The sequence below is a fragment of the Pseudophryne corroboree genome, chromosome 2 (genome assembly GCF_028390025.1).
Source record: "Pseudophryne corroboree isolate aPseCor3 chromosome 2, aPseCor3.hap2, whole genome shotgun sequence".
Lineage (NCBI taxonomy): Eukaryota > Metazoa > Chordata > Amphibia > Anura > Myobatrachidae > Pseudophryne > Pseudophryne corroboree.
In genome coordinates this window covers 803,314,644-803,324,063 of record NC_086445.1, presented here as the reverse complement: position 1 = coordinate 803,324,063, position 9,420 = coordinate 803,314,644, and the positions used below count along the sequence as shown (strand labels likewise).

Here is a 9,420-nt window from a genome sequence, read left to right as displayed (position 1 = left end):
CCTTGGCATCTGCAAGGTGGGTGTCTGAGTTAGCGGCCTTGTCTCAGAAGAGCCCTTATTTGATCTTCCATGAAGATGGAGCTGAATTGAGGACACGTCATCAATTTTTACCGAAGGTGGTTTCCTCTTTCCACATAAACCAACCTATTGTGGTACCTGTGACTACTGACGCCTTCGCTGAGTCGAAATCTCTGGATGTGGTCAGAGCTTTGAAGATTTATGTCGCCAGAACGGCTCAGATTAGTAAAACTGAGGCTCTGTATGTCCTGTATGCTCCCAACAAGGTTGGGTGTCCTGCTTCCAAGCAGACCATTGCACGCTGGATCTGTAACACGATTCATCATGCTCATTCCACAGCTGGATTGCTGTTACCAGAATCGGTGAAGGCCCATTCTACTAGAAAGTGGACTCGTCCTGGGCGGCTGCCCGGTGGGTCTCGGCATTGCAACTTTGCCGAGCAGCTACTTGGTCTGGGTCAAACACTTTTGCAAAGTTCTACAAGTTTGACACCTTGGCCGATGAAGACCTTAAGTTCGGTCAATCGGTGCTGCAGAGTCGTCCGCACTCTCCTTCCCGTTCTAGAGTTTTGGTATAACCCCATGGTTCTAATGGTGTCCCCAGCATCTTCTAGGACGTATGAGAAAATAGCTACCTATTTACCGGTAGGATTTACCGGTAGGTATTTAAATCCTATTATAATAATCACTCACAAAATTAAATTACAACCAATTTTCAAGAGGGGATTGTGAAGTTGTGTCAAGTGGCAAAAACAATCACACCTCCCCCCAAAGAAAATTTATAAATCAATGTACAGCCCACGTAAAATTTGCAATGGCCTCTTGATACAGGTTAAGCTGCTTTTCAGAAATTAGTGTCTGAGCAGCACAACATTGTAAACAAAGAACCTTTTTGTTATTTGTAATAAATTTTACCAGTTTAGCAAAATGTCAGCCATTCTTAATATAGCCTATTTGTATATTCTTGGTACCATCAGGTGTTCTCCTGCTGAGTTGAAAGCTTAGTCACTGCAGAGTTATACCTTGAGCAAGTTATTTAAAGCAATGGGCATGTGGACACACCATGGTTTTATGTGTCATCATTTTGATGATTGTGTCAGCTTTAAAGTAATCCAGCTCTTTTCCCCTTTGGCTTTGTGTTCTAATTAACATTATATATAAATATATATTTATTGTTATTGTTACAATGTGCCATGCAAGCCAGCGGTATACTGTAGGTACTGGTGATAGCTCAGAAATTAAGTTCCTGAAATGTTATTATAGGCTTCCGAACTTCCGGTCAACGGACCGCGGATACCGGCGCGTCTCTCTGCTGGACTCACCTCTCACCATGGATCTTGAGTGATGGTTCTCACCAAAAAAAGGGGGGTATCTTACCCCTCCACCTAACAGTAGGAATATACCTCAATTTTGAAGCCGTATTTGCTGTCTTAGGCCCCTTCCTAAGGAATATCTCCGCTATAATTGCACAATTTTTGTTGCACCGAGTTTCCAGACATTTATGTGACTTCTCACTTATATACATTATACAGCAAATAATTTTTTGTGACTAGTTTGGAAAATAATAATTTTTGTGCAATAAGGGGATCCTGGGACAACATCAGGCTCATCAGTAAACTGAACTTTGGCTCAGGACGTATCTCCTATTGTCCTCTCCAATATCATCGATACACATTGTTGTATCACCAATATCTGGACTCTAAGAGTTTTTGAATAACTTCCATTACACAACACTTGGCTCCGGGCAATATAAAGCAGGATACATTACCTGCGGTCACACCACACTGAGTATGCCCAACCTCGTCTGATCTTGGAAGCCAAGCACTGTGGGCCAGGTCAGTACCTGGTTGGGAGACCACCAGAGAATACCCGGTACTGCAGGTATTTTTATCCTACAAAAAACAATCAGACCTGGAGCCAAAGTTTCAGGCAACACTCACAATATCCACTCTAGCCTATAGAAACAGATTCTTACCTAGGCAACAAGGTGAGCCCACCTGTGTTATACAGAGAAATATCTCTCCCTTCCAGAATAATGATAGTGTGATTTGATACAATTGATTTGCATTTCTTTGGAACATGATATTTCCTATATCATTTAAATCTGGATCACAGCGCTTCTAACACCAGAGAGACACACATTTTTATATATATATATTTGCTGAACGGAGCCAGTCAGTTTGATTTGTATCACCTTGTACAATCAAATTCACTTAAATTAGATGGATTATCCTCTTGATAAATAGATAGCAACTCTAGTGTGCTTTAGTTCCATTTTGCCTCATAGCCCCTTATTTTAAGAGGAATATAAATAAAAGTTATTTTTTAAATACCTTAATATCACATAAATTACTATAAAAGAGTGCCCCAGAAGAGACGTGTTGTCTTTCTTCTTTTCTTCTTTGGCTCCTGTACTATACAGGAACCATACAATTTCTTTATATCGGTATTTTGACCATGTCAGCGTTTTGACATTGTCGGGATTTTGACTGTCGGTCAATGGTTGTCGGGATTTTGATTGTAGGTAAATTGACTGCATCCCCTTGAAACATACAAGAAACATAAAACTATATACAAGGGCTAAATCGACTTATTAGTATAAGAAATGTATAAAGGAACAATAAACAAAACTAATAAATATAAAACACAATACAACATGCAGATAACATAAATATTTCACATAATGATAATATCGCGTATGCAGAGTGTCTATACATACAAAAGATATTGATTCTGAATCTCCACAATAGCCTCACTATGGGTGGGGTATGCTAAAGGGTAAAACCCAAAAACTGCAATTTTTGGATACTAATTGCATATGTAAGTACATATGCAATTAATTTCTATGCGGGATGTAACGCATCGCGGATGCAATGCTTAGTACAGTACATCCTGCCCTATGGGAGAGCAACAAACCTTAAAACAGATTTATTCATATAGTGCTGCTGCACATCTCAAAAAATCACTGGTTTAGAAATATTGAGCTGGTGTTGGAGGTTTAAAGCATGCATACAATATGACTCTGGGGCAGATGTATTAAGCCTGGAGAAGTGATAAAACAGTAATAAAGCAATGATAAGTACAAGCAGTGGTGCAAGTAGAAAAACTGTCTTATAAGTACTGTGTGCGTGCGGCGAAGGCGAGCGCGCCAAAAAACCAGGTGTGACCAAATGCCACATTGGGCGTGGCCAATGAAAATGGGGGCGTGATACACATATGGGGGGAGTGGCAGATACACATCACCCCAATAGTGCCAGATACACATTGCCCCACAGTGCCAGATATACATTGCCCCACGGTGCCAGATATACATTGCCCCACGGTGTCAGATATACATTGCCCCACAGTGCCAGATACACATTGCCTCACTGTGCCAGATACACAAATGCCCCCAGAGTGCCAGATATACATTGCCTCCCAGTGCCAGATACACATTGCCCCATAGTGCCAGATACACAAATGCCCCCAGAGTGCCAGAAATACATTGCCTCACTGTGCAAGAAACACATTGCCCCACAGTGCCAGATACACAAATGCCCCCACTGTGTCAGATATATATTGCGCCCCTAGTGCCAGATACAGAAATGCCCCCCCAGTGCCAGATACAGATATGGCTACAGTGCCACATGCACATGTCCCCCCAGTGACAGATATGCCCTCAGTGTCAGATACACGTCCCCCGCAGTGCTAGATATGCCCACAATGCCAGATACACATGTCCCTCCAGTGCCAGATATGCCCCCAGTGCCAGATATGCCCCCAGTGCCAGATACACATGTCCCCCCAGTGCCAGATATGCCCTCGGTGTAAGATATGCCCACGGTACCAGGTACACATGTCCCCCCAGTGCCAGATATGCCCCCGGTGCCAGGTACACATGTCCCCCCAGTGCCAGATATGCCCCCAGTGCCAGATACACATGTTCCCGCAGTGCCAGATATGCCCCCAGTGCCAGATACACATGTCCCCCCCCAGTGCCAGATATGCCCCCAGTGCCAGATACACATGTCCCCCGCAGTGCCAGATATGCCCCCAGTGCCAGGTACACATGTCCCCCAGTGCCAGATATGCCCTCAGTGCCAGATACACATGCCCCCCCAATGCCAGATATGCCTCCAGTGCCAGATATGCCCTCAATGTCAGATATGCCCCCAGTGCCAGATACACGTCCCCCGCAGTGCCAGATATGCCCACAGTGCCAGATACACATGCCCCCCAGTGCCAGATATGCCCCCAGTCCCAGATACACATGTCCCTCCAGTGCCAGATATGCCCCAGTGCCAGATATGCCCCCAGTGCCAGATATACATGCCCCCTTCCCCTGCTGCTCACTGCTGCTGGTGTCTTGATCCTGTGTGTGTGTGAGGGGAAGAGAGCGCAGCCTGCGCCTCTCCTGCCCCTTAGTCGGTGCGGGTGTCACTGTCTTCCTTCAATTCAGCGCCATCCGTGAGCCAATCAAAGCTTTCGGTCTGGCAGCCTTGGCTGCCGGTCCGCGAGCTCTGATTGGCTCACGGGCTGGCACTGAATTGAAGGAAGACACTGAGGGGCAGGAGAACGAACGCTGCACTCTCCTCCCCTCAAGCAGTGGCGCCGGTGAGCAGCGGAGAGAGGGGAGCGGAGCGGCAGTGAGCAGCGTTGGCCCATTGGCGTGGGTACAGCGTACCCACGGCTAAATTCTTAAGGGTACGTCATACCCACCCGTACCCACCCACTTGCACCCCTGAGTACAAGGTGATAGCGCACCAGCCTATCAGTGCCTAACTGTTCATTTACATTGGAGCTGATTGGCTGGTGCGTTATCACCTTGCACTTATCACTGTTTTATCACTTCTCCAGGCTTAATACATCTACCCCTCTGTGCCTGGCACTTTCACTCAACAGCACTGCATAGCTAGCAGGTAACCATCACTGAATACTTCACAGAACCTCCTCTCGGTACTGTGAAACACTGCCAAGCTTAAAACGGACGCATACTTTGAAGCCCAAACATCTGTATTTGCTGAGTAACAAACAAAAACAATGTAATAAATAAAATTGTAATAAAGCAGCAATCACACAATAGATATAAATGTATAATCATTGTTTTCTGAAGTTTTATACAAATCCCTGTAAACGGCCACATAAAAAAGAAAGTATTATTTGGCCACAAGTAGTGCTTTTTTAAATCTTCAACAAAATTAGTATGTAGGGGTAAACTACATACCAATAACCAAAGTCTTGCATACTACTCATTATTTACCCCTCCTCGCTGCCTACAGGGGGAGGAGGGGGAAAATGCTGTGCAGGGGTGCGATCGCATGTGCAGGAGAGCTGCACAAACAGAAGTTTGTGCAGTCTCTTCACAGACCAGGACTTATTCTTCCAGTGCAATGGTAGAGGCCGGATCTGACGTCAGAAACTCTCCCTTCAAACCTTCTGGTCCCTCCTGCGTTTTTCCGGACACTCCTCTAAAACGGGCAGTTGCCACCCACAAACGGCCTCTTCCTGCCAGTCACCTTGCGATCGCCCGTGCGATTGCTTTTCTCGCACCAGCCGGTCACTGCCCGGCGCTCCCAGTCGCTGTGGACCAATGCGCCTGGGCATTGCGGTGCATACGCATGCACAGTTCATACCTGATCGCAGGCTGTACGAAAACGCAGCCTAGCGATCAGGTCTGAATTAGGCCCAATATGCCATTCACCACACAAAGTGGCAAGGAAAGGCCTTGGCCTTTATTTATGAGTTGTGATTCTGCCTCTTATGATGACGTAAGCCCTTCTCACTGAAATGTCAAAAAAATGTAACTCATTAAGGCACAGCAAATAACTGTGTGCTCAGAAAAATCACAAATCCCTCAGGAGATTCTAAGTGTGTCCACAGGTGTCATGTGTGAGCCTGACCTTTCCAATACTGTACTCGAAAAAGAGTCTCCTTCCACCATTTGTGCGCCCTCTGTAAATGTGGGGATGAGCAGCACAAGTCAACATGCTGACATTAAATTGAGGATGCTTCTGTGGAAGTGCACCAGGATGAGGAGTATATTTGTGTAGCTGGCGCTAATAAGGATGTTTATGATAAGGATGTTGTTAAATCAGGCACAAGTTGAAACAGCTGTTGCTCATGCCTGGGCAAAAGACAAATAAATCCACCTCTTCCATGTGGAATTATTTCTACCCAAATCCGGACAAGTGTCAAGCCCTCTGTAGCCTTTGTAAAGTCATAGTAAGTAGAGGTAAGGACCTTAACCACCTAGGAGCATAATTTGTGTTACGTCACTTGCAGCACATTCATGAAAACCTATTGTCAAATTCAGAAACTTTGGCTAAAAAAATGTAACAGCCAGTCCAGTGTCACCTAGCTGCTCCCTTCTCTCTGTTTGATCGAAGGGCCTGCAATCTTCTGCATCATCAACATCCTCAGTCATAATCGGAAGTAGTCCTGGATCCAATTGCATAAGCGTGACTAACTCCTCTCCTATCCAGGCTTCCTGAGAAGCATCCTTGAGTGCTACGCCTGTTGCTGCTGCTGTCCAGAAGAGGACCAGGAAGACTACTTGTAGTAGTTTAACAAAACAATTGACTGTTAAACAATCCTTTTCAAGGGATAGCAGATATGACAGCAGTCACCCAGTTGCACAGTGGATTACTAATGCCATAACGACTATGCTAGTATTAGAAGTGCGTCCAGTATCCGCCATTAATGCAGTAGGTTTTAGACAGTTGATTGAGGTACTGTGTCCCCAGTACCAAATCCCATCTAGATTCCACTTCACTAGAACAGCAATTCTCAGCCTGTACAAGGACATTAAAAAAAGTGTTACTAGTGTCCTCAGAAATGCCGCTAGTCCACTTAACCAAGCATATGTGGACTAGCGGAACAGGGTAAACTGAAGACACATGACTATGACAGCCCACTGGGTAGATGTGTTGCCTACAGCAGCACTAACAGCAGCAGCATCTCACAAATGCCAGCTCATTCAGAGGCAGGCTACTCTGTGTATCACCAGTTCCACTAAGAGGCATACTGCTGACAACCTCAAGGACAACTCAGCGAAATCATTGCAAACTGGCTTACCCCACTTGGACTCTCCTCAGGATTTGTGATATCTGACGATGCCACCAATATTGGAGATCATTCCGAGTTGATCGCTCGCTAGCAACTTTTTGCTGTACTGTGATCAGATAGTCACTGCCTATGGGGGGAGTGTATTTTTGCTTTGCAAGTGTGCGAACGCTTTTGCAGCCGAAGGCACAAAAACATGTTTTGCAGTTTCTGAGTAGTTCTGGACTTACTCAGCTGCTGCGATCACTTCAGCCTGTCCGGTCCCGGAAATTGACGTCAGACACCCGCCCTGCAAACGCTTGGACAAGCCTGCATTTTTCCAACCACTCCCAGAAAATGGTCAGTTGACACCCATGAACTCTCTCTTTCTGTCAATCACCTTGCGACTGGCTGTGCGAATGGATTCTTCGTTAAATCCATTGGCCAGCACCGATCCCCTTTGTACCCGTACGATGCACCTGCGCATTGCGGTGCATACGCATGCGCAGTTTTGCCGAGTTTTAACCTGATCGCAGCTCTGCAAAAAGTTGCTAGCGAGCGATCAGCTTGGAATGACCCCCATTGTGAGAACTTTTCATCTGGGCGAATTCGAACATGTCCCATGTTTTGCGCAAAAAATTAACATCATGGTGCATATTTTTTTTTTAAATGACAGGGGTGTGCAGGAGATGCAGTCCGTGGCCAGAAAATTTCACCATTTTGCAAGTGCATGTTGATTGCAGCATTTGCAAGAACCGTCGAATTTGCCCTGTCATCAGCTGAATCAAGTGGTAGTAACAAGATGGAATTCAACCCTCTATATGCTTCAGCGGATGGAGGAGCAGCAAAAGGCCATCCAAAGCTACACACTGACCTATGACATAGGGAAAGGAGCAGGAATGCACCTTAGTCAAGCGCAGTGGAGAATAATTTCCGTGTTGTGCAAGGTTCTTAAACCCTTTGAAGTTGCCACATGTGAAGTTAGTTTAGATACAGCCAACTTGAGTCAGGTCATTTCTCTTATTAGACTCATAGAAAAGAAGCTAGACAAATTGAAGGAGGAACTGAAAAGAAGCGAGTACGCTAAGCATGTCAGATTTGTAGATCAAGCCCTTTTTTGGCTTCACCAGGATTCAAGGGTCGTCAATCTCTTGAAATCAGATCACTATATTTTGGCGACCATTCTTGATCCTAGGTTTAAGTCCTGCGTTATATCTTTCTTTCTGACGGACACAAATCTGAAGAGATGCAAAGAGCTGTTGGTGAGCAAATTGTCAGCTCAAGCGGTACGTGGCACGGCAACGTCTCCTCTTTCAGTTTAGGAGGTTACTTCCCCAAAATGTGAAAAAGATGATATTCATCAAAATGAATTACCAGTTCCATGAGGAAGACCTTTACTAACAATTACATCCACAAAATAAAGAGGCACCTATTACAGTGGATTCCAGTGGGGACAAATTAATATTGTGTGAAGAAGATGATATACACACTGATGGGGATGAGGAATCGGATGCTGATGATGACATCTAGTAGAGCCAGTTTGTGCACTGCCCATTGCCAGCTTTTTATTTGGGGGGGGGGGGGGGAGGGCAAACAAACAAACTAATCATTTCAGCCACAAGTGACAGTCCCTGTCGCTGAAATGATTGGTTTGTTAAACTGTGCATGTCCTGTTTAATATATACAACATAAGGGTGGATGGGAGGGCCCGAGGACAATTTCATCTAGCACCTCTTTTCTTTGCATTAAGCGCTGTTTGGAGCATTGCTGGATGTTTTTTCTTTATTAATAGTTTATTAAACTGCCATCCTGCCTGCCACTGCAGTGCCACTCCTAGATGTGCCATGTTGGAAGTTTAAGCGCCACATGTTTGTGCCACCCACTGATGATGCTTAGCTTCGTCATCCAGCTACCTCAGTGCAACCTTTTGGCCAAAAGTGGATAAAAACAATATTGTGAGCTGTGAAGTGGTCAAAATTTACTTGAAATGAGTGGAAATGAATGTTATTGAGGGTCATAAAACTGTAGGAACAAAAACAGGCACAAATTCTGTGATTTTTGCAGTTTTTATGTTTTTTTTTCCAAAAAAATATGGAACCAAAACCCATAGGGGACGTTTTGGCAAAACTAACACAGATCCAAAACAAGAATGAGATACAGATCCAAAACCCAAGATTTGGACCGGGGCGCACATCCCTGGGCTACATACATTGCATGAACAGGAAGATGTACATGAGTACATACAAATGTCAAGATTTATCAAGCCTTGGACAGTGATAAATAGTACAGTGATAAAGCACCATCCAACCAGCTCCTAGCTGTCATTTTTCAAACACAGCTGTTACCTGGCAGTTAGGAGCTGACTGGTTGGTACTTTATCACT

At 44.9% G+C, this 9,420-nt stretch overlaps 1 pseudogene; it reads left to right on the top strand.

The window, feature by feature from the left end:
* The first annotated feature begins 1,783 nt into the window (after nt 1–1,783).
* LOC135052009 (5S ribosomal RNA) lies at nt 1,784–1,901 on the top strand (annotated as a pseudogene).
* Nucleotides 1,902–9,420: the final 7,519 nt, after the last annotated feature.